The 27,081-nt window shown below is 45.0% G+C and overlaps 1 protein-coding gene and 1 pseudogene across 1 annotated transcript in view; both read right to left on the bottom strand.

Moving 5' to 3' along the window:
* The window catches only part of LOC124616234 (actin cytoskeleton-regulatory complex protein PAN1-like), a 341,222-nt gene that overhangs the window by 193,620 nt on the left and 120,521 nt on the right, over window positions 1–27,081 (bottom strand). The window lies entirely within an intron of this gene.
* On the bottom strand, window positions 21,382–21,499 carry LOC124616962 (annotated as a pseudogene).

Here is a 27,081-nt window from a genome sequence, read left to right as displayed (position 1 = left end):
TGAAAAGGTTACCGATGTGATTGTGGCCCCAGCACAAGAATTAATAGATTTTGACCGCGGAATAGTAGCTGGAGCTAGACGTTAGGAAATGCAATACTCCGAGATTACCATTGTCAAGAGTGTGCAGAGAATATCAGATTTCAGGCATTACCTCTCACCACGGAGGTCGTAGTGGCTGATGGCCTTCAGTTAATGACAGAGAGCACCGGTGTTTGCGTACAGTTGTCAGTGCTAACAGACACGCAACACAGCGTCAAATAACCGCAGAAATCAATGTGGGACGTACGACGAACGTATCGACTAGGAGACTGCGGCGGAATTTGGCGCTAATGAGCTATCGCAGCGGACGACCGCCGCAAGTGCATTTGCTAACAGCACGACATCGCCTGAAGCCTTCTCCTGGGCTCGTGACATATCGAACGGAGCCTTGGCGACTGGAAAACCGTGGCCTGATCGGGTGCGTCCCCATTTCATTTGGTAAGAGCTGATGATAGGATTCGAGTGTGGCACAGACCTCACGAAGCCGTGGGCCCGAGATTTCGACAAGGGACTGTACAAGCTGGTGGTTGCTCCAAAACGATGTGGGTTGTGTTTACACGGAACGGACTGGTCCAAATGAAGCGCTCATTGACTGGGAACGGATATGTCCGGCTACTTGGAGACCACTGCAATCATTCATGAACTTCAAGTTCGCAAACAACAATGGAATTGTTAAGTATGGTTCAAATGGCTCTGAGCGCTATGGGAGTTAACTGCTGAGGTCATCAGTCCCCTAGAACTTAGAACTACTTAAACCTAACTGACGTAAGGACACCACACACATTCATGCCCGAGGCAGAATTCGAACCTGCGACCGTAGCGGTCGCGCGGTTCCAGACTGTAGTGCCTAGAACCGCTCGGCCACTCCGGCCAGCTGTTAAGTATGACAATGCGCCATGTTAGAATGTTCTGGTCAATTCGAGCCATCAACATCCCTCAACATTAATTCCATCATTTAGACATAAACGAGAGGGCCTCGTGATGAGTGGGTGTTGTGTGCTGTCCTTAGGTTAGTTAGGTTTAAGTAGTTCTAAGTTCTAGGGGACTGATGACCATAGATGTTAAGTCCCATAGTGCTCAGAGCCATAAACGAGAGGTCAGTTTACGGACAAAATCCTGCACCAGCATCAGTTTAGTAACTATGGACGGCTATAGAGGCACAGTGGCTCAATATTTCTGCAGGGAACTTCCAAAGACCTTTTGAGTCCATACCACGTCGAGTTGCTGCACTATGCAGGGCAAAAGGAGGGCCGACACGATATTAGGAGGCATGCCATGACTTTTGTCACCTCAGTGTAATCACTTCGCTGTCGACAAGACATTGACCCTGCTGCCAGCTAGCGGTAATGTGCCAGGCACCACAGAGACAGTTGGTGAGCTGACGAGTGCGCTCATCTCCTGGAGGGGGTGTGCGACGAGAATGAAGAGGCGGCAGGCGCGAGGCGGCGGCTGCGTGTCAAGAGGTCGGCAGAGGGCGGCGGCGGCGGCGCGCACCTCCATCACCGCCAATTTGGCGGGCCGGCCGCGAGCTGCAATGAGCTGCCGCGTGCAGCTGCGCCCGTCTATTGTCGGCCCGCACTCCGCGCGTGTATCTGCACACATCGCCGCGCCACTAGGACACGTCGTCTCGCAAAACTGTGACAGAGCCCAGCAGGGTCGGCGAGCCCTCCCGTTGCGACAGGCCTTCTGTTACCACAAAACATGAACGTGACTCACACGTCCAGAATTGATACAGAGTGGCTCCAGGAACACTCTTCTGAGTTTAAACACTTCCGTTGGCCACCAGACTCCCCGGAAAAGAACATTACTGAGCATACAGGGTGAAAAGTATTTAAACCGACAAACTCTGGGAGGTTGTAGGGGACATAAAAAAAATGGTTCGAATGGCTCTGAGCACTATGCGACTTAACTTCTGTGGTCATCAGTCGCCTAGAACTTAGAACTAATTAAACCTAACTAACCTAAGGACATCACACACATCCATGCCCGAGGCAGGATTCGAACCTGCGACCGAAGCGGTCACGCGGTTCCGGACTGTAACGGCTAGAACCGCACGGCCACTCCGGCCGGCGGGGACATCAAAATAAGTATTTTTCCCTAATGTCACTTTTTCCTATGAGGAATATTTAAACCGGTGGAGGCCGTATTACGCTCTTCTGTTGTAGGCAACTGCTGTCCACCAGTGTAGTAGCGCATTGTCTCTGTTTACTAATGGAGCGATACACCTGGAGTGAGTACACTGACACGCTTACTACGTAGCGCACCACAACGGGCGAGCTGCACAGCGGGTTTATGAACAACAATATCCTAATCACCTTATCCCGCATCATGCGACCTTTGCTGCTGTGTACCAACGTCTGCGTGAGACTGGGTCATTTAGCAGATTACCTCCACAGGGACGCCGTCGCACGGTAAAAACGTTGCAATGTGATGAAGCTGTCTTGCAGCATGTGGAGCGGGATCCTTCAATCAGCACTCGTGCAATTGCACTTAACATGGGGACGAATCACACGAATGTACAAACAGTCCTTCGAGAGCAGTTGTTACGTCCATTTCACTTACTGCGTGTCCACAACCTGGAACCAGTTCATTATCCACCCAGAGCACAGTTTTCGCAGTGGTACCTGGGACACTGTGAAATGCATCCTACATTTCCATCCTCTGTGTTGTTTACCGATGGAGCAACGTTCGGGCGTGGTGGAGTCTTCAACATGATAATTCGCATGTTTGGAGTGAGGATAACCCACATGCCACAGTTACTAGCGCTCATCAAGTGCGGTTCTTCGTTAATGTGTGGGTCGGTGTTGTTGGGGACTGTTTAACTGGACCGTATCTGCTACCTAGGCCATTAAATGGCAGGCACTATTAAAATTTTCTCACCAGAGCATTGCCAGAATTGCTGGAAAACGTCCCGCTCCCTACAAGACAACGCATGTGGTTCCAACATAACGAGGCGCCGGCACATTTCATTCGACGTGTGCGTCGATTCCTGGCCCGACGGTTCCCAGAAACGTGGGTTGGCGGAGGTGGTCCTGTACCATGGCCTGCTCGATCCCCAGATATGTCCCCTCTGGACTTTTTTGTTGGTTTAATTAATCTGTTGCGAGAGAAATCTTCCTCTACCGGTTTAAATACTCCTGATAGGAAAAACTGACGTTAGGGAAAAATATTTGTTTTGATGTCGCCTACAACCTCCCAGAGTTTGTCGGTTTAAATACTTTCCACCCTGTATATGGGATCCCTTGCAATGTGTTGTTCAGATCTCCAGCCCCTCATACTCTTACGGATTTATGGACAGCCCTGCAGGACTCATGGTGTCAGTTCCCTCCAGCACTATTTCAGACATTAGCCATTTCATGCTGCGGCACTTCTAGCGTGCTCGCTGGGGCTCTGTACGATATTAGGGAGGCGTACAAGTTTCTTTGGCTCTTCAGTGTATTTTACTTTTCAGTATTGACAGCTTTGGAGTACAGTGGAACTGAATGTAAAGCCACAAGATACTATGAATGAAATATCTTTTTTGCATGTGCCTCTGTACCACATCGGCGCAGGGTCTGAACGGATTTGTAGGAAACCGGCCAAAAAACCCAAAAAACTCATCCAGGCTGGCCGGCACATCGACCCTTGTCATTTACTCCTTGCAGCTACGCTTTAACATGCACGGCCATCCGGGAGGGTGTGTATGACGTAATGTGACATACTGAATGTCATCATAGAAGGAAGCATAACTGTTTTTCTGTCTGACCTTGACGAGTTCTGCGAATGTTCAGTGAAACAGTGAGGTAATCGTTGAGATCCGTCCTCACGAGAGTCGGACGATAAGCGACGGATTAACGAACCGACTTCTTAGGCCGATAAGACGACTGATAAGTGCTCCCCCAACGCTCACGGGCAGCCGGCCACAGCCCGTGCGTTTACGAGGAGCACCTGCTCTGGCCAACTGCACATATAATCCGGATGTTCACATACCAATTGGTGCAACATGACAACTGTCGTGCAGTATACACAGCCGAGCTAACCAGTGAAGTGCCTGATTGTTCAATTATGCTCTGAGGCTTAGAAATTTCCGCCGGGAATCCACACAGCTTCTCCCAAACTTTTGGATCAGAATTATACAGGAAACTGAGATACGAACTAAAAGTCGGAAGAAAATATTTAGTTTTTTTATTGATGAATATTTTACACATCGTAGCAACATGTTTCCTGTCGAGAGCAGCAGGAAGCATCACATTAAATGCAGCAACATCTGTCTCTTCCAAAAAAGCTCTGATAAGCTTGTAAGCATCTGCTTGTTTTTCCTTATCTGTGACTACTGTTCATGTTATTCCTCCAAGCTGTGATTTCCCTAATACAGCCCCAGGCAAATGCCGGGATGGTTCCTGGGAAAGGGCACGGCCGACTTCCTTCCCTGCCCATCCCTAATCCGATGAGACCGATAACATCGCTGTTTGGTCTCTTCCCCCAAACAATCCTCTAAGCTCTGTCCACGTACGGAATAGCCTCATTTTCGAAACGTCCATAGTAGAACTCCAGATATTATAGAAGGATTCTGTTGACAAAAACATTGGGTTAACTCTTTCAAGCTTCCACTTTTATATAGTGAAAAAATACGGACAACAATTAACTTTCGCGCCTATTGGAAATGAGAAAGGCGTACGGGAATCCTCGTCTCACGCTGTCTAATACACTCCTGGAAATTGAAATAAGAACACCGTGAATTCATTGTCCCAGGAAGGGGAAACTTTATTGACACATTCCTGGGGTCAGATACATCACATGATCACACTGACAGAACCACAGGCACATAGACACAGGCAACAGAGCATGCACAATGTCGGCACTAGTACGGTGTATATCCACCTTTCGCACCAATGCAGGCTGCTATTCTCCCATGGAGACGATCGTAGAGATGCTGGATGTAGTCCTGTGGAACGGCTTGCCATGCCATTTCCACCTGGCGCCTCAGTTGGACCAGCGTTCGTGCTGGACGTGCAGACCGCGTGAGACGACGCTTCATCCAGTCCCAAACATGCTCAATGGGGGACAGATCCGGAGATCTTGCTGGCCAGGGTAGTTGACTTACACCTTCTAGAGTACGTTGGGTGGCACGGGATACATGCGGACGTGCATTGTCCTGTTGGAACAGCAAGTTCCCTTGCCGGTCTAGGAATGGTAGAACGATGGGTTCGATGACGGTTTGGATGTACCGTGCACTATTCAGTGTCCCCTCGACGATCACCAGTGGTGTACGGCCAGTATAGGATATCGCTCCCCACACCATGATGCCGGGTGTTGGCCCAGTGTGCCTCGATCGTATGCAGTCCTGATTGTGGCGCTCACCTGCACGGCGCCAAACACGCATACGACCATCATTGGCACCAAGGCAGAAGCGACTCTCATCGCTGAAGACGACACGTCTCCATTCGTCCCTCCATTCACGCCTGTCGCGACACCACTGGAGGCGGGCTGCACGATGTTGGGGCGTGAGCGGAAGACGGCCTAACGGTGTGCGGGACCGTAGCCCAGCTTCATGGAGACGGTTGCGAATGGTCCTCGCCAATACCCCAGGAGCAACAGTGTCCCTAATTTGCTGGGAAGTGGCGGTGCGGTCCCCTACGGCACTGCGTAGGATCCTACGGTCTTGGCGTGCATCCGTGCGTCGCTGCGGTCCGGTCCCAGGTCGACGGGCACGTGCACCTTCCGCCGACCACTGGCGACAACATCGATGTACTGTGGAGACCTCACGCCCCGCGTGTTGAGCAATTCGGCGGTACGTCCACCCGGCCTCCCGCATGCCCACTATACGCCCTCGCTCAAAGTCCATCAACTGCACATACGGTTCACGTCCACGCTGTCGCGGCATGCTACCAGTGTTAAAGACACTGCAAACTGGCTGACACTGACGGCGGCGGTGCACAAATGCTGCGCAGCTAGCGCCATTCGACGGCCAACACCGCGGTTCCTGGTGTGTCCGCTGTGCCGTGCGTGTGATCATTGCTTGTACAGCCCTCTCGCAGTGTCCGGAGCAAGTATGGTGGGTCTGACACACCGGTGTCAATGTGTTCTTTTTTCCATTTCCAGGAGTGTAGGAGGGCGTGCTGACAGGTAATGTCGCCGAATTTTTTATATGTAAACTCTTAGAGGTTCTTAAATAAAACAAACTTAATTAACATTCTCCATCTTTATTCTTACTGTATACACATTTGTTTCTCAACAGTCGCCCTGGTGACGAACACATTTCTTCCAACGATAGACCGGTTTGTTGATACCGTCATTGTAGAACGTTTGACTTTGTTGACGGAGCCACAACCTCACCTCCGCTTCATCAACTCCTAGAAGGTGTTCTTTAAGTTTTCGAAACAGACGAAAATCGGATGGGACCAAGTCGGGACTGACTATATGAAGGATGATCGGTGACAAGTGAATCCAGAGCGTCGGATTGTTGCACATGTCGTAGCGCTCGTGTGTGGTCTGGCGTTGTCAGGCTGGAGGAGAGGGTGCTCCGCATGTGGATCAACTCTTCGAGTCAGAAATTCAGTTACATCACGCTGTTTCTCAAGCACCGACATTGTTAAATTACACACCGCCAAGTTACACGCTACAATTCAGTCCTGTAGCAACAAACGGTTACAACTTGCACAGCAAGCGCGAAAATCGAAAAGAGTGATGGGCATCACATGTAATACCTCAACCGATATGTAAATTAATAAATTAATGCAGATGAATAGGAATTAGAATCCTGTAATGTTTGAATACTCCATTAGTAATGTAGCGCTTGACACAGTCACGTCGATTAAATATTTGGGCGTAACATTGCAGAGCGATATGAGGTGGGACAAGCATGTAATGGCAGTTGTGGGGAAGGCGGATGGTCGTCTTCGGTTCATTGGTAGAATTTTGTGAAGATGTGGTTCATCTGTAAAGGAGACCGCTTATAAAACGCTAATACGACCTATTCTTGAGTACTGCTCGAGCGTTTGGGATCCCTATCAGGTCGGATTGAGGGGAGACATAGAAGCAATTCAGAGGCGGGCTGCTAGATTTGTTACTGGTAGGTTTGACCATCACGCGAGTGTTACGGAAATGCTTCAGGAACTCGGGTGGGAGTCTCTAGAGGAAAGGAGGCGTTCTTTTCGTGAATCGCTACTGAGGAAATTTAGAGAACCAGCATTTGAGGCTGACTGCAGTACAATTTTACTGCCGCCAACTTACATTCGCGGAAAGACCACAAAGATAAGATAAGAGAGATTAGGGCTCGTACAGAGGCATATAGGCAGTCATTTTCCCCTCGTTCTGTTTGGGAGTGGAACAGGGAGAGAAGATGCTAGTTGTGGTACGAGGTACCCTCCGCCACGCACCGTATGGTGGATTGCGGAGTATGTATGTAGATGTAGATATAGAGAACGGAATAAAAAATTTGGAGGCATCACTTTTCAGAACGCCCTCGGACTAGTAATCTAGTGAGTTAAAAACCATAGTTGTTAACCGTTCCATGAACAGATACATAGTCACTTCCGCACTTCTTCGATATTTCACGTTGTGTATTTTTGTTATTACTAACACAAAACCTGAAATTTATAACTGTGGATGCAACTGGCGTACCGTGTCTTGTAGTTTGTAAAACAGCACACACTCGAGTTTTCTATCCGTACTCATCCCTCAACACTAGCCCCATCATACTGATGTCTGACGGAGGTAGAGCACAGATTATAACACTGTTCAATGTTGTTCAGATCTTGTCTTGTAAACAGGTCTATTCTTTCCAATTTCGAATCAGTCACTGAGTCCCAGAGTTTGACTAAAATTTGCTATATCTACCGCTATGGTGTCCTCGTCTTTTCCCGATAAACTTAAATGATTTAACATAATTATCAACTCCAACGTGAGTCGAGATAAATATCACGAGGCATGTCCATCCTAATCATGATGCCTTGTTGTTCATACGCCTGACATTCTAGTGCTGCCTTGAAGCTTTTCGTAAATGTCTCATACCTTTACCATTGGAGATAAAATAGGTTGAACGATGGCATAAACAATAATGTATCAGTGAACTGTCAACAGCAACTTTAGTCCCTCTGTTTTGACATACAATGAATCTGTCGGCGTCCCTTCCCGCGCCCGGGTTCCCGGATTCGATTCCCGGCGGGGTCAGGGATTTTCTCTGCCTCGTGATGACTGGGTGTTGTGTGATGTCCTTAGGTTGGTTAGGTTTAAGTAGTTCTAAGTTCTAGGGGACTGATGACCATAGATGTTAAGTCCCATAATGCTCAGAGCCATTCGTCGGCGTCTCTTGCCTCGTGCTTGCAGCTCCGAGTGTCGTCAAAGGATGAGAAATTCATTTCTTCGCACTTAAGCTTTATTTACAGGATATCAAATTAAACACTTTTCAGTCGTCTAGTTTCCAAACTTAATTTCTTTGGTTACCAGTTTACGCGATTTACTACGCCATCTTCAGGCCCCTGACCAACGTGTAGGAAGATTCCACCTCGGTTCTGATCTGCCGGCACGGTAACTTAGCGTGTTCGGTCAGAGGGTTAGCTGCCCTCTGTAATAAAAAAACTGAGTTAATGGATCAACGACGAACTGAAACGGGTGTTTTGCGACGTCCGGCCCCGAGTAGGTACAACGAACGAAAACGAACAAAATGAGATAAAAATTTTTTTAAAAAAAAGTCGGCCAGGGGCCTGAAGATGGCGTAGTAAATCGCCGAAACTGGTAGCCATATAAATTAAGTTTGGAAACTAGACGGCTGAAAGGTGTTTAATTTGATATCCTGTATCGAACAGTCGAGTCCTGCAGCCATCTCTGAAAAGACGGACATGCAGAGACTTACTTCGTGTGCTAATGCTAAATTTTCTGACAGTTTTCTGCGAACTCTCCAAGATTACAAATGTAGCATCTCAGCGATCTGTTTCCGTCAACACCTTGACCACGATGACTTCGTTGATGATGTCTCAGGTTCTTATGGGACGCCACAACGTCCAGTTTCCTTGGAAGCGCCTTAGATATATATTTTCTCAAATATTTTTTCTTGGCGTACGCCTTTCCGCGCTCTGAATATTACAACTGCTTAGTTTCAGTCGTGGCGGAAGGCGTTGGTTATTTCAGGATAAAGCTAGCTAGGAACACGACCAAGCTCTCTTCAATTGAGTCTCCCAGCGCCAAGCGTAGGGTTGGTAACATTTCGAATAACAGCAGCATTCGCACCGAACTCTCCAGTTACCTTCCTGTCGCTAAGATCGCGTTAGGGACACAACATGCTCGGCCTGCAGTGTTGCGAAGTACCCGTAGCATTTTGTGAGATGCTTTGTGTCTGGGCATCGCGCTTCTGTCTCCCGGCGAACGGCACCCGCAGCGGTTCGGCGCAGCAGCCCCATAAGGCCGGTTCCCACTAGAGCGCGGCGTGCGGCAACGGCGGCGGCAAGCGTTTTCCGCTTTGACGCGGCGGCTCGCGGAATTGGCGTTCCCATCTGGAAGCGGCAGACGCTAGCGGTAGCCCATGACGGACAGCCACTGAGGTACGGGGCGGGACCCACTGAAACGCCCGGTGCGTTTGATTAACTATATCTTACACCTACAAGAAGGAAAGACGAAGTTGGGTGAAGACATACCAAATTTTCATTTTCTGTAGAATGTGCTCTTTCACATATTTCATTATTCATGTTTTCTCATTTCACCATAAACACATTGAAACAATCAATGTACGACAAAAGACGGTAGCAGGTACAGGAAAACAGTAACAACACAAAGGGATGAAAGTGGAAGCCACCTGGTAGAATTTCGCACAGAGCATAATGTAATCATCGCCGGCACCTTGCTTAACACTCATGAAAGAATAATACATATTTGGAACAAAGTTTTCGAAACCAGATTTTAAATTATAAGACATTTTCCCTGTGCAGACGCAAACCTACAATACTTTATTGGTTACGATCTGCAGTTTACAACCAAAAATACAGTAAACGATAGCAAATTAAGGAAATGGAACTTGAATAAGTCAAGACCCACAGTTATTCGATAATCTTATTTACCGTAATGCAACGACTGACTGAAACAGAGGAAGGAATCCGCTAGAATACGAATGGATATCTTTGAGAGAAGAAGTGGTGAATGCAGCAGAGTATGTTAACGGGAAGAAGGTACAGCAGAAATCGTTAGATAAAACGTGATATATTAAATTTGACAAGAGGGAAAATTATAAAAATGCAGCAAATAAAGTAGGCCAAAGGAAATAGAAATGTCTAAACATGACGTTGACAGAAAGTCCAAAATTGCAACGCGACTTTGCACTTGGAAAACATAAGGTAATGAAAATGAGAAAGAACAAAGAAAACTTTGCTCAAAGGAGAAGCAACTGTCAAGAACTCATTTGGCAAGTCAGAACTAAGCAAATAAGAGAAGGCTAGAAAGTGGAAGGAATATGCAGAGAGGAGAGAGGGAGGGGTTGTACAAACTAACATAAGCACGATGTTAGATTCCTGTGAGATGTCTGAACACACAAGGCAATACTGATCCTACCACTTAGCTAAGTAGACACACTGAAGAACTGCGAAATTTTGTTTATAGCATTTGCATGTTAAGAGAGAGATTTTGACAATCTTCATTAAAACATTCTTTGAAGCTCTGGAGATGTCATCGATGCCACAAGATTATCTACAACTTGTACCGAAACCAAACTGCATTTCTAAGACTTCAATGACTTGAAAGGGAAGCAGTAATTGAGAAGGCAGAAGTAGAGAGGATATAAAATGAAGTCAGTGAATAGCAAGAAAAACATTCTGAAAAAGAAAATTTGTTCACATCGAATATAAATTCTAATGATTCGGTACTATTTTACAAAGGTATTTGTGTGGAGTGCAGCCTTGTATGTAAGTGAAATGTGGGCGATGAACAGTTCTGTCAAGAAGACAATGGACACTTTAAAAACGTGGTGATCAATAAGAATGCTGAAGATTAGATATGAGGATCGTGTACTAAAGAAAAGGAACGGAATTAAATAGAGGAGGCAGAGGAAATTACGGCACAACTTTGACTACAAGAGGGGTAAGTTGACAGGACACATTATGAGGCGTCAACGAATGGGGACAAAGGGGTTGGGTGATAGTATTATGATAATAATCATCTGTTGAAATGCTATTCTACTATTTTATCTATTAATGTAAGCAGTGAATTTACTCTTCCATGCACTCCTCCACAAAACATTTAAACCAAAACTGAAATCAGCTGAACACCAAATCTTTCAACCACTGTCTGACAACTACTGGATTCACTTTCAACTTTCTATAACTATCACTGACTAGCCACACGCACATACAGATATAAGGAGAACAAAAATAAACAAACATTAGTTTTCAGCATATAATTCTGCAGGTTGGCAACATGTACATAAACAAACCAGACAGGAAGGGACATGAGGTGAACACACTGTAGTTACGACTTCAAATCAGAGTTTTCGGTAAAACGTCTACTGCTAGTGACAGAAAAAAACAGAGCGAACATGAAAATGTGCTTATGTTCCATAATCTAAGTTTTAGTTCAACCTCCAGCATGTGACCAGGTGAAGGGAAACGTATATGTCCGCCTGTCCGCTAAAAACTCGGTTCACTGTAAGTAATCAGTCATTCACGTAAAAAAAGATGTGAACTGTTTTATAATCTGCAAGTATCACATATCAAAACAAAACTGAAAAATTCTAGATTCCACCGAAGGTGCCTTAAAGTAAAAGACGAAACGCGTCTTCAATCAGTGAAGTACACTGGATAAAGAAAAAAAAGTTTTTTACTTACCAAAGGGAATAATCAATAGCTGTAGATATTTAGTAAATTACATCTTATGACATACCAGCAAATTAGTTTCGGTTTAACTTCTCATTCCACATGCTATTTAAATGCTGTTTAAAAAAATTCATCTATCCCTTCTGAAAAACTGTAGTTACTTTCATATCTCGGTAGATAAACAGATTTAGGATATTTATCATGCGACGAAATACATGACTTTTCACAAGTTATCGTTTGCAAAAAAACATGTTTCGATTTCTTGAACCGTTTACGAAATTTGCGGTTGATACAACCACATGGTTTACGACGAGCAGGACGAAGTACCGGTCGCGTCGCGAGCGGTCACCGCACAGCCCGTCCGCCGACATATCATCCAATATCTCGAGAACGGTGATAGCTATCGATCTGCTCTCAGCTTTAAAAACAATTTCGATATGTTGACTAAATTTCATACGCAATAATGTATTACCTAAAATGAACTGTACGCAAAGTCCACGCAATGCGTTTTTACCTCTGCACACTCATTAAAATTTCGTGTAAAGGTTTACGTAAATGCGATACAGCAAGTAACCACAACGAATAACGAAAATAAATTCGGTCCTTTATCGAGAGAAGATATCAGGCTGTAACATACCCAAGAATCAAATTTTTCTACCGAATAGTTTCCTTGGAATCGGATGATAAGTATTTCATAGCTGCCGCCGCGTCCGCGCCAGCGGTTCGGCGAAAGTTCGTGTGGCCCGGGAGTCCGTACCTGACGTCACGCTCAGCGCGTTCTGTGATTGGCGGCGCGCACCTGGAGCACGGCACGCGGCAGCGGAAGCGGTTCGACATGGTCAAACCGCGACGCAGAGCCCGCCGCGCCTTGCCGCTGACGCCATTTCCATGGCAACCACGCCGCTGACGCGCCGTTTTGACGCGCGGCAGCCCTAGTGGGAACCGGCCTATACGGCGCCGCCAACGGCTGACCCAGTTTCTTGTCTGCAAGCCACGGCCCTAGCTTGTGCGGCGACTAACAACTCACACGCGCACTGCCGCTACCGTGGCCGTAGGTAAATAAGCCCAAAGCACTCGTGGTGCTGCTGCTTGCACAGCATAAATGATAGTAGCTAAAACCACATTGTACGTGCACTACTTCCACATGACCTATCGAACACTGTCTTCCGCTAATAGATTTTCCAGTTCTGCTTCCGGTTGGTCGTGTTAAGATGTCCAATATTCCTCCTGGGAGTGCAGTTCTAGTTTCTGGAGTTCATTTTCTACAAAAGGTTTTCGACACCATGTATACGTTCTAACGTGTCAGAGGCGTGACAGGATCGTGAAGTTGCTACTTGCTTTTTAAAATATTCGTTAATGCGAAGTAAAGCAGAAGAAGTGGTGGGCTGACCACAAACCTATTACTTCCTTTGTTTCGAAAATAACGATTTTCCCTATAATCACAACGATTTCAATATAAAATTACCATTTTCAGCGTAAACCACGGCATCTGTCTTATAATCGTAAGTTGGCCGTTGTTGGCCGAAACCGGTACTTTTGTACTAAAATTGGTATGACTGAGCTGCTATATAACTCATTTACAAAAACAAACATTTCAACACTCGAGAGCGTCTTCAATATGGTGGGATTTCTGTTTCGTGTGATGAATGTCAGCTTGTTCTACATGAACAAAAATGAAGGTTAATGCAGATGAAAAGGAAAAACTATCCTGTAAAGTGCTGGTTGTGTGCCACTTCGTTTAAATATCTGAGTGTAAAGTTGCAAAGCGGAATGAAATGACACAAGGACGTAAGATCGGCTTTACGAAAGGCGAACACCAGACTTCAGTTTATTGTGGGAATTCTAAGAAAGCGTAGCTCATCTACAAAGAAGACCGCGTACAGAACACTAGTGCGACCCAGTCTTGAGTTCTGCTCTAGTGTTTGGCAACCCCATTAGGTCGTATTAAAGGAAGACATCGACGCTGTTCGTAGGCTGTTAGATTTGTTACCGGTAGGTTCGATCAACACAGGAGTATTACGGAAATGCTCTGTGTACTAAAATTGGGATCCCTGGAGGGAAGAAGACCTTTCGCGAAACACTATTGAGACAGATTAGAGAACCGAAATTTGCGAATGACCGCAGTACGATTCTCTTGCCGCCAACGAACATTTCGCGTAAGGAGCGCGAAGACAACGTAACAGAAATCAAGAGCTCGTGCGGAAGCGTGTAGACAGTCTGTTTTCCCTTGCACTATTTGAGTGTGGAACAGGAAAACGAATGATTAGCAATGATTCAAAGTACATTCTGTCATGCACCGTAGGGTGACTTGCAGAGTTTGTATCTAGATTTAGATGTAGAAATGGCGTTCTTTTCTCATACTTTCCCTTATTTGAGGAGAAGCAAAATTTTGCATTTAATATAAGACGGAAAAAATAATTAATGTTGATATATTTGTGGAATTTACAAAAGTACCTAGTTGGCAACAATTCTACGTCCTACTTAGCAGGCTAGTTCACGAATTACCTACTCTCGCTTTCAGTGACAATGACTCTCGTACACAATAAATGTCTGGTGACAAAATATTTGAAAATTCAGTACACACTGTTCAGAATGTGTCTTTATTCATTTGGAAATTTTCTCGTCATTGCAAGTCTCCAAGAAAGGGAAGCATAATGGTGTTGGAGCGGTTACTATTTCACACTTTATCTCCACAAAGCGCGTAATGTAGGTGGGTGTAAAACAATAATTCCGCGCGTATTCGTATCCTTGCTTTTTAAAATATATTTTCTTGAAGATTTTTGAATACATTTATTTGAAAAATCTCATCCTCCCCTCCTCCTCAAGAGTTCACCGACATTAATAAGAAAGTCGTACTCTGCATTTATTAAGAATATTAAGAACACACTGGAAACTTTGCTTCTTTGTGCTGACTAAATCAGAACAGCTGATTTACAGACACCATTCACAATTCGTGTTGTAGCTGTCTTGCATGACTCCGTCCCGATAGCTGAGTGGTCAGCGCGACGGAGTGTCATGCCATGGAGCCCGGGTTCGAATCCTGGCTGGGTCGGAGATTTTCTCCGCTCAGGGTTAGGGTGTTATGTTGTGTTGTCTTCATCATCGTCTCATCCCCATCGACGCGCAAGTCGCCAAAGTGGCGTCAACTCAGAAGACTTGCACTTGCACGATGCTATAAGTACCAAATCAATTAATCAGTTACTGTGCTACAAATCAACCGTCAAAGCTGAACAGACAATTATCTCAGTTCCAACGTGAAATCGGTCGGTCGGTCGGTCGGTCGGTCTCTCTCTCTCTCTCTCTCTCTCTCTCTCTCTCTCTCTCTCTCTCTCTCTCTCTCTCTCTCTCTCAAAACACGCACAAATCACTTTGCAGGTTACCTTTCAAGTGATGATTCTCACAGTGGAAAAAAACTGTCGTTTTGAAAACCGATACTTTTTTAAAATTCAACACAGGAAATGCTATAATACGATGTTTTTACAGTCCATGGCAGACATTAGCTGAGTCGTGCCCTGGTACGAAATTACATAGGCACTTTCAGACAGTACACGCAGCAACTGACTCAAACACACCCGCCCTGCGCACTGCACTACTTCAACTGAGCTGTCAGATAGACATCGGGAATACCAAGTGACGCACATCCTTCATATTACGGCGGTGTTGCCACTACTTTTTATCCAACCCAAGTACGTTAATGTGTTATGTGCTGCAACGAAATTATAAGAATACATGATTTGGATCGACTTCCTGTCCACAGTCATACAGAGGGGGTGGTGCTTAGTTTGAAGCCGATAGAGGAGTTTGTTGAACTTCCAATGATAAAATTTCAGCCGTGCTATAACACTCGCGAAGCTCCTTGATGTTTGGGCTTATCATATTGTAATAAAATGGTTCAAATGGCTGTGAGCACTATGGGACTCAACTGCTGAGGTCATTAGTCCCCTAGAACTTAGAACTAGTTAAACCGAACTAACCTAAGGACATCACAAACATCCATGCCCGAGGCAGGATTCGAACCTGCGACCGTAGCGGTCTTGCGGTTCCAGACTGCAGCGCCTTTAACCGCACGGCCACTTCGGCCGGCTCATATTGTAATACTCTTGGAACTGTGGGATGGTTTAGTGCGTAGTGACTGTCTTTGATTTTAGATGTCCTCGACAATTCCTCTTGCCTGTCCGAGGACAACCGCTTGCTGAACACTGTTATCATATCTGTTAGAGGGAGTTTGTCATATTTTGTAGTTCCATGTAGAGATTCGTCTTTCGCTAGAACATCTGCTTTTTCATTTCCACCAGTGAAGTGATTAGTGACGCAACCATCGCGGCTCACAAGGCAGACGACGTCAGCGTGTTCACGGGAAGAGACCTGCAGCCCTTGCAGAAACCGCCAACGGGACCACACAGAGGAGGAAGGACAAGAACGCCAACGGGACAAAATGGAGAAAGTGCTACGATTCGGCAAAGCCTATGGAAGTAGAACAAATACCTGAACGAACTACCACTGTATACACTGGGCGACCACTCGCCGGGTAGGAAGTGTTTATTCTGTAGCGCCCCGGTTTTATCTCTTTCGCCTCCCGAAGTGAACTGAAAACTGATTCCAGAATGAGATTTTCACTCTGCAGCAGAGTGTACGCTGATATGAAACTTCCTGGCAGATTAAAACTGTGTGCCCGACCGAGACTCGAACTCGGGACCTTTGCCTTTCGCGGGCTAGTGCTCTACCATCTGAGCTACCGAAACACGACTCACGTCCGGTACTCACAGCTTTACTTCTGCCAGTACCTCGTCTCCTACCTTCCAAAGCTGGCAGAAGTAAAGCTGTGATTACCGGACGTGAGTCGTGCTTCGGTAGCTCAGATGGTAGAGCACTTGCCCGCGAAAGGCAAAGGTCCCGAGTTCGAGTCTCGGTCGGGCACACAGTTTTAATCTGCCAGGAAGTTTGAAAACTGATTGTTTGATACAGCTAGAAAATCATTTCTGGGCTTCCACATCAAGAGGACAGAGAAAATCAACTTCATAAATTCAGTTTTAGTCTTCTGAAAGTTGCGCTGTATATAACTGCTATGTCACTAGATTAACCAAAAATGGTTCAAATGGCTCTGAGCACTATGGGACTCAACATCTTGGGTCATAAGTCCCCTAGAACTTAGAACTACTTAAACCTAACCAACCTAAGGACATCACACACAACCATGCCCGAGGCAGGATTCGAACCTGCGACCGTAGCAGTCCCGCGGTTCCGGACTGCAGCGCCAGAACCGCACGGCCATCGCGGCCGGCACTAGATTAACCAAAACCATTTAGGGTAGTATACTTTACGTAAAGATACATATTTCATTCGCTGATTGTCATAGGTCACAACCTCACTTACGATATAGTTTACTGAATTCCGACATATAAGTCGCGTTAATCTGGATTTGTGTTTCGTGACATGTTAAGAGTTCGGTTGTTTTTCTATCCGGAAGTGAATCCTTACGTCGTGACTCGTTTGATCAAAATCAATCACCTCCGGTACAGTGGATGAGCAGATTTCTGCAGATGTGTTCTATCGCTTTGCTGCAACCAAAAACGGAAAAAGAAATGTAGAAATATTTTTAGCGGGGAAGTAAGTCAATGCAGACGTGTGTGGACTCATATGACCTCCACTTTTGAGCCTATTTGACCGCAACACTTTTATTAATCATCAGCCTTGTTTCTTTCCTGTCAAACTTCTTACACGACCGCAACAACACGTCTACAATAAACTGTTCGGCCACTGCCGCTGAGTTCATCTAGCAGGCTGAACCTCGTCGCAGCACAAAAATACAATTCTAGGTCGATAAGCAGTCGAAAGCAATACTACGACAAATAGTTCCTTAACAACGCGACCACTTTCGTTTCTGTCCGGCTGAGAAGTGCTTACTGCTTCTCAGCAAAATTCCACTTGCAAGATGAGTAATCGAGCAGTTGCGTAAACACATACGTGGTCTTATCTCTCGCAATGCTAACTCAGTGTTGAATCATGCCTTGCTCGGGCATGTGTTTGTTCAATTATTTTACTACAAACTTCCTGGCGAACCTTCGTAACATTCGGTGCAGAGATAGTCTCCCCCCCTCCCCTCCAACATACACGCGCACACTGATGCGCGCGTGACTAATCTGCGCGTGAGCGCAAACCCACAAACCGAGTGCGTTGTGTCCTTCGTTCTGAGTTCATTGTAAATGTAGCTTAGGGACTGGTTATCGCTAAGAATTATGTATAGGTTCCGATTTCATGATTACGGTACCTTCGATGTTATGATTACGGTACCACCCGTCGGAGGCAATACCTGGTCTCGTATAGGAGGTGGCGCAGTGATTAGCACACTGGACTCGCATTCGGGAGGACGACGGCTCAAACCGGCGTCCGGCCTTCCACATTTAGGTTCTATGTGATTTCCGTAAATCGCTCAAGGCAAATTCCGGGATGATTGCTTTGAAAGGGCACGGTCGATATCCTTCCCTATCCTTGACACAATCCGAGCTTGTGCTCCGCCTCTAATGACTTCGATCTTAACGGGATAAACCCCCAGCTTCCTTCCTTAGACTGGACGCTACAGTTATTATTTGTGTTACACTTTTTTCAGGCGTTATATTATCTGTGTTTTCTAAAATGGTTGTCATGTAGTTTGCGGTCGAATATCGAAAATTGTTTGTATCGGCATCTATATTTGCGACTATAACAGTAGTTGATTGTTTGATTATGGCTTGTGAGCTAGTATAGCCCCTTTCCATAGGAGTGAATAGAAGTGAACACAAACGAGTGCGCATTTGGAGCTAATTCGCCACTATTCACTACTATTCGTTGTATTTGTGAACGAGCGTTTACACTTGACGGAACATGAAAGAACACTAGACAATGAGCACAGCCTATGAACTTTGTGTTAGTGATTTTTGGTGCACATACGATACTATAAACAGGGAGTCCGTCCTAAGAGCTGTCAGGCGCATTTTCTCTGGCGTTTCGGCAGATATTTTTAATTTCGTTTTTGCAATGTGTAGCTGCAGTCGACCCAAACATATGCCGCTCATCAGATCTTTCATGCAGCGTCCAATGTCGACGGAAAACGACGGCTTGTTTCAGTTTGCAAACAAAATTATTTTTAAATAAAAATTTTGGATGCCCATTCGATGTATGTATATCAACGTAGCGTGACTCCGACAGCGGTATATAAGCACCTATATGTTGGCAAGGGACTAGTGTGGTATTCTTGTGTTTCCTACGTGCGTGATGTAAATGCGGAAACACCACCACGGGGACGTTATTACCAAACGCGTCCAAATAGGACCAACGCGCTGTTGTTTTTTTCTTGGCTGTCGAAGGAGAAACACCGGTAGACATGCCATCGGAGAATGAAGAATATGTATGGGGCACCATATCTGTCGAAAATTACCGTTGTGGAATGGTGTGACAATGGGTGAGCTGCTTACGATAATGCACGTCTCCGTATCGCGAATTTCATAACGGAAAAGTTATGCCAACTCAAGTGCGAGACACTCGAGCATCAACCCTATAGCCGGATCGCTCGCCACGAGACATCACGCTTTCTGCCCCCCCCCCCCCCCCCCCACCCCGCACCCCAAAAAAAAAAGAAAAAAAGAAAGAAAGGCCCTGAAGGGGCGACGAGGATGCACAGCAGGCAGTTACGGCCTTCTTCACGCAGCAGGACACAGTGTTTTGGCAAGCGGGTATCTTCAACCTGGTGCTTCAGTGCTCACGACGATTTCTCCTGATTGGCGTACCGATTCTGAACTGTACGGCCTTCGAACAGGAACTTTTTGATCGCCCCTTATGTTTCGTTGGTGCATAAGTTCGTAGCATTTTCCATACGTTTAATAAACACAACAGATACTCATAACAGAGACTTTAATCATCGATAATATATTTTCCTTTATTATTTGCAACAGTCTGCCAACGCTGGGGTAACTTTTCGATTCCAAACTGTCGAAATCGCGCGGTTTCGAGGCGAAAAACTCGTCAAGCCACGTTCGGAGCGTATTTTCATCAGGAAAGCAAGTTCCTTGAAGGATGTTCAGTAGAGAGGAAATGGCGAAAATGTGAGGGCGCAAGATCAGGTGAACAAGGTGGGTGCGGCATAACTTCCCAACTGAAGTCCTGTACAGCCTCGCAGAGTGCGAGCGGCCGTTACCGTGGAGTAGCATCACTTCAAGCATTCCTGCTGCGTCTGCTGGACATCTCAGTTGTTGACAGTAAATGCCAGCAGTGATGGCTACATCTAGGGGAAGCTGTTCCACCAGATGCATAACATTATCTTTTGTGGATGCGCGAGTCTTTGTATGGGGAGTTTCTATTTTCTTTCGGCTCAACCATCCCTTTCTTTTCATTATGTTACCACAAAGGCACCATTTCTCGATCACCAGTAACAATACAGGATAGGAATGGTCAGTGTTGTTCACGAGCCAACTGATGACGAGCAAGCAGAGATGCGTATACGACAACCCGCTGATTTTAGTGATTTTGGCTTAAAGCACGTGGTACCCATACATCCAGTTTTCGAACCTTCCCCACTGCATGCAAACGCTGCACGATGGTGGAATAATCACAGTTCATCACATTTGCCAGTTCTCGAGTACAATGACGTGGATCATTTGGATTAAAGCGCTTAAACGATCTTCATCAAAACCCGAAGGTCCTCCTGAACGTGGAGACGAACTAATGCCAAACGGAACTCCTTAAAATGACAAAACAATTTTCTTGCTGTGCTCTGTCCACTGACATTATCCCCACACACGGCGCAAATGTCCGCCTCCGCTACTGTCACCCCTCTACTAAACACGAACGAAAAAGTATATTGGAAATGTAAGATGATGTCGGAAATGCTCCGATTTCTCCACTTGGCACTTGGATTTCTAGCGTCCACAGCTTCACTCACTATCTACATTTGACAGAATTATAATATATAGTACACACAAATAGCAACAGTGAACTACAAATAAAAAATGACAATCGATAAAGAAAGCCATAGCAACCAGAATACGAACATGCAAAACAAAACGCTACAAACTTATGGTTCGTTTGTAGGGGTTGAAGGGACCAGGCTACAAAGGGCATCAGTCTCTACAAACTTATGCACCAACCTAATAGTATCATCAAAAAACTTTAACATAACAGTGACACATCGGCCATGTACTTAAGAATATCATGAACCTATGCAGCCTAAACGATCAGGTCTTTCGTATATTTCTATTTTTAATTATCGCAATAGCTACACGTTCGCATTTGTTTACTTTCAAAGAAATTTATTGTACTCTTCTTTTTTAATAAAAACAAATAAAAATCTTGTGCTTAAGCATTCCATTTTCGACTGATGTAAACGTTAATTCCGTCCACAGGCCATGGCGGACTCAGCGGTACCGACCGGCCGCCGTGTCATCCTCAGCCACATGCGTCACCGGATGCGGATATGGAGGGGCATGTGGTCAGCACACCGCTCTCCCGGCCGTACGTCAGTTTCCGAGACCGGAGCCGCTACTTCTCAGTCAAGTAGCTCCTCAGTTTACCTCACAAGGGCTGAGTGCACCCTGCCTGCCAACAGCACTCGGCAGACCGGATGGTCACCCATCCAAGTGCTAGCCCAGCCCGACAGCGCTTAACTTCGGGGATCTGACGGGAACCGGTTTTACCACTGCGGCATGGCCGTTGGCCATTTCCGACTGATGCAAGCATCTAATGCGGTTTCGTCTTTCTGATGTCCCCAGTTGGACCACTAAGTGCTTCGGCAATTTACTAGCAATCTTATTTCTTTTTTCCAACATTTTTACTGGGACTCTGTTAGATCTCACGGACCTTTGATGTCTCATCACATCACTCCATCGCTCATCAAAAGAAGACAAGACTGCACACGAAATGTTTATGTGGGGCTAACGCCGAAACGGAGAGAACGCGTACTACTTCTGGTAGTTAGTTAAAAGACCAACAACTAGAAAAACGTGAGCAAATACCAGTACAGCCTAATGCGAATGACCGAATGCCGTTCGCTCACGTGTCCTTATCATGTACACCGGAGAGAATTATAGACTGCTGTTGCACGTTATCTTTTCTTCGCTTCGATTTATAGAGTGAGGTAGGTGGCGTCAATTTTGCTGCTTGCTGAACCATGTGCCATAAAGAAGTACAGCCCTTGTTAAAAGTTCTAATTAGGTAACGATCTTGGTTACAAATGAATTAATTCATGTTGTTTCAAAGGTAAGATGCTATTTGACGAAGGGTAGCTTTCCCACTCCATTGAACAAAACCTGATCCAGTCTTTGACTAAGAAGTTTTTTCGAAGCGACCGATCTCATTTTATGTGTTGCTATTCTAAGCAAATAGGGTTTCGCTTGGCGCTCACCTGTCAGTCTTACAGTTAACTATTCTCGGCTGTGACCAACACTACTGCTTTAATATCTTCTTCGGATTTCTACACATTACTGATATCCATTCATACAGCATCTACGTGTCCCTGACCCAACATGAACTCCACATGTTCTTGATGAGTTCTGTAAGTGCGTGGCAAGTTTCTTGACATCTGACTGCCAGGATTCTAAGCGAGTGTATTTCAGTCTGTGCTCTTGTCGCTGTTCCACGAAGACGGAGTGTTGAACACAATTTGCACTGGATTAAAACACATATTCACATGTTTTCTGTCATCCCTTGCAATGAAGTATTTATTAGTGTTTGATGCTTGGATATTAGAGTGTGCAGTTATGTTGTTACATTTGGTTTCTGGGACATTTTGCCATGGTTTAAGAGTATGCTTCAGCCTAACGTTTCATATCTTACCGTGGAGGCTGTGGAATCCACTTGTCAGATTCTCTGACCTGTACCATTTCAAAAAGCGAAAACGTGAAACTCATTACTGGTACAGATGACTAAAGAGCATTACCTTCAACAGCTGAATTGTTTATTCGTAACTACGCAACGTCGTCGTTTCTGTCGTTATTCGAACATTGCCGAAAATAGACCAATTGATGCTTAAGTGGGTGCAAGAGCTTTTTCAGTAGATGGGTTAGCTCTGTTTGATTTGTGAAATTATTAACCCCCAACGAGTCTAATTCATGTCATGCTTTTCTGTTGTAGTTGTTCTTATCCCTTGGAATGAAATTAAAAAAAAAATGAAAACAGTAAATCTAATTGTCCCCACAAGCTCTATCACTGTAGAACACGAATCTACGGGAAAAAATATACCTTCGACTAATCCGAAATACAAGCTGTCACCAAGAAAATGACTGATTAGTTTGAAAAATTGAATGTTCACAATACTGAACTCCGTGTAGTGCAAAGTTAAATTACTATTCACTTGCGGAAATAAAAAGAAGATCAAGGATGAATTATGTAGTTGTGTTAGCTTACTGTTGCAAGTCAAAATGATAGGTTGCTGTTGAGTGCATATTCGTAATTAGAAGCGCAATCGTTGCATGCCAAGACATTATTGTAATTAAAGTTAATTTTTTTAGAGTTTAAACATCGCCCGCCTTCATTAACGGTGCACGTAGAAAACTTGATAGGACTGGACATAACAGCCAACCAGTTGCAGACTTACCAAAGGTTTATTAATCCTTTTCAATGGTTTCAACAAATATAAATTTGTCTTCTTGAGAAGCGAAATGAACCTTTTCAACAAATCGTTACAAAATAGTTACAAATGCCAGTCAGAGAAAGAACTAAATTTTATACACAACAATTACAAAAATTGGCTAGAAGAGCAAAATCGCTCGTAAAATCACGTATTGGCATAAACGGATGGTAAAGTCAACGCTCTTTTCTAGAACAATGTGCATGTCATCCACAAATATCAAATGTTAAAGTGCATAATTGACGATAGTAGCCCAATACAGTAGGGCTTTGCCGTAAAACTTTAAAAGAAAACAATCGTGACTTATTCTCCAGCAGACATTTAGTGTGGCAAATACAAGGCTAGTGACATGAGCCGACTGTGTAAGATGTGAAGGCGGTGGCGGTAGGTGAACTATGGTGAGTGGCTCCTACTGCGCGAACTAGTGTGCGCGTGGCCGCACTGAGCAGCCAACCACTGATTCAGAAAGAAAAACAGTTAACAGCTAAAATTAAAACAGAATGAAACTAATGAAAATAGGAAAACTGGGGAAAGGGGGCAGGGAGGCGTTACGTAAAGAGCAAGCAGACTCAGGTAAACAGAGATAATTATTTGCTTATGCGTGCATAATGCAGCGTGAGGAGAGAACTTGTTAATAAATTAGGGAATGTGCCAAGTATCAGTACAAGAAGCCAATACACCTCTTAAGACATGTTAAAATAATGTAAAAAAGGCATAATATGTATAGCCACGTTAATCACCACTTAAATTGGAAATTTACCTGTCGCCAGTGCCTGGACTAATGACAGTCGGATCATGTCACTAGCCTTGCATGTGCCGCACTACATGTCTTTCCTTTTAAAGTTTTACGGCAAAGCCCAAGAGTATTGGGCTACTACCTTCAGTTATGCATCTGATATATGTGGGTGACTCGCAGATTGTGTTAGACGAGAGCTTTATGGCGTCAACACATTTTATGCCAATATATGATTTTATGAATGAGTACCCTCCTCTAAAAATGTATATAATTATAGTTTATCGAATATGGTTCCTTATCTGGTTGACATTTCTAACAGTTTTATAGCAGTTTGTTCCCTAGGTCCATTTTCTTTCTGAAAAAGACAAATTTATATTTGTCGAATAACGGTGAAGGGTTAATAAACCTTTAAGCCTGCAACTGGTTGACTTATTTCCAATTCTAACAAGTTAAGTAGTTAAAGTTGTTATTATTATTAGTTTCATCAAAAAATAACTTGAGTTAAGCAGTTAGTGCTGTTTAAGTATCTCTCAGGTCCATACATGGAATGTCAAATTTTTTGCGATAAGGAAGTCTGCCATACTGCCTACATCACGGTGTGTTATTACATTGTAACATCGTATGCACCCGCCAATTACTCTTTTTTATGAAAACCAAAGCAAAGAAATTCTCCCTAATGATACAACCCCTCCGCCTCGCTTCCATCCTTTTCTGGACACGAAGCATCCGAACCATATGTTTCGCCAATTTTCCGCGTAAAAAGTCCAGAGGTTGTCAGTTAGAACCTGTACATAAGTATATCGTTTTCGCCCAGATGTTGGAATCCATTCGTGAAAGGCACTCGAGAGAAGTATCTGCCGGTATGCCTTATGTGAGTTTCGAATTCGCCGTATTGGTCATTTCGTTGGTTGGGTGGTTGATTTGGGGGAGGGGACCAAACAGCAAGGTCATCGGTCCCATCGGATTAGGGACGGGCGGGGAAGAAAGTCTTGCCGCGCTCTATCAAAGGAACCATCCTGGCATTTGCCTGAAGTAATTTAGGGAAATCAGGCCAAAGCTAAATCAGGATGGCCGGACGCGGGTTTGAACAGTCGAAGGTTAATTTGATGCAGCTCTCCATGCTTTTCTACCTTGTGCACGCATCTACATTTACGAATAACTACTGCAATCTGCACCCATCTGTTTCTTCCTACTGTATTCGTCTCTTGGTCTTCCCCTACGAGTTTTACCTCACTCCCCCCCCCCCACCCCCACGCTTCCCTCCGTTACTAAGTTACTAAGTTGGTGATCCTTTGATATCCCAGTATATGTCCTATCAACCGACCTCTTCCTCTAGTCATATTGTGCCTCAAATTACTTTCCTCGCTAATTCAATTCAGTATCTGCTCATTAGGTACGTGACATACGTCCCAAATAATCAAGAGTTAAAATTACAGACTTAAAAGGTTTCTAGGATAAGTGTTGTCACATGGTCGCAATTGTATGTTTCATGATGTACGATGTCTCGAACGAGCAGTGTCTGTCAGAAAGATGTCTGTAAAATGCGTTTCAGAACAAGCAATGGCTTTCCGTATCAACGATGTTGGCGCTACCTTGAATACCGATAGGCAATAGCATATGGCGTGTCCACGGTAGAGTTTACCGCTCATTACAGTTCATGATTGGTTTTTGAAAATGGAGCGTTCCTCGTTGCAGAAATTAGCGGATATGCATTTTTAAGCGTGGTGCAGCAGGACGTAGTGGGTGGAAAGTCGAACGAATGAAAACACTACACTTTCCCAACAAACATAGCGCTACTTGGAGAGAATTATCACAGTGGACAGAAAATTGTGAAAAATTAGATCGTTCAAGCTAGACTGCTGTCCTTGCCGAAGAGTAGCTCCCTCGCCAAAGAAATGGTCGCTCAGAAGAATGAGAGATGTTTTGGATCGGTTGTGGAAAGATCGCCAGTAAGCACTCGTCTACTTGCCCATGAAATTCACGCTACGAAGAAAATTGTGCAGAGAATGATGTTGGAGCAGCATATACACCCATACACCCATTTCATAAACAGTGCAAATAAATGACCAAATGATTTTGAACCCACAATTTAGATGTTTCGGTAGATTTTGTGCGAGGCGCGCTTTGAGGCTGGAGATCGTCGCTTTGAAAAATCGCTATGGCCACAAGTAGCTGCTACTATGTGTTAGTTGATTATGTCAATAAAAATCTAAATATTCACTTTTGACCATTAATTGATTATTAGAAAGCACTCAGTTTAGGTTGTTCTGCGAACTATGAGGGGCGTTCAATAAGAAATGCAACGCATTTTTTTCTAGGGCAATTTTGGTTGAAAATTGCGGAATAAGTTGCAGAACATCGTGGAATACTCCCGCTGCAGCCCATATACACTCCTGGAAATTGAAATAAGAACACCGTGAATTCATTGTCCCAGGAAGGGGAAACTTTATTGACACATTCCTGGGGTCAGATACATCACATGATCACATTGACAGAACAACAGGCACATAGACACAGGCAACAGAGCATGCACAATGTCGGCACTAGTACAGTGTATATCCACCTTTCGCAGCAATGCAGGCTGCTATTCTCCCATGGAGACGATCGTAGAGATGCTGGATGTAGTCCTGTGGAACGGCTTGCCATGCCATTTCCACCTGGCGCCTCAGTTGGACCAGCGTTCGTGCTGGACGTGCAGACCGCGTGAGACGACGCTTCATCGAGTCCCAAACATGCTCAATGGGGGACAGATCCGGAGATCTTGCTGGCCAGGGTAGTTGACTTACACCTTCTAGAGCACGTTGGGTGGCACGGGATACATGCGGACGTGCATTGTCCTGTTGGAACAGCAAGTTCCCTTGCCGGTCTAGGAATGGTAGAACGATGGGTTCGATGACGGTTTGGATGTACCGTGCACTATTCAGTGTCCCTCGACG

Source organism: Schistocerca americana, chromosome 5 (genome assembly GCF_021461395.2).
Source record: "Schistocerca americana isolate TAMUIC-IGC-003095 chromosome 5, iqSchAmer2.1, whole genome shotgun sequence".
NCBI lineage: Eukaryota > Metazoa > Arthropoda > Insecta > Orthoptera > Acrididae > Schistocerca > Schistocerca americana.
This window is presented reverse-complemented; position numbering and strand designations above follow the sequence as displayed.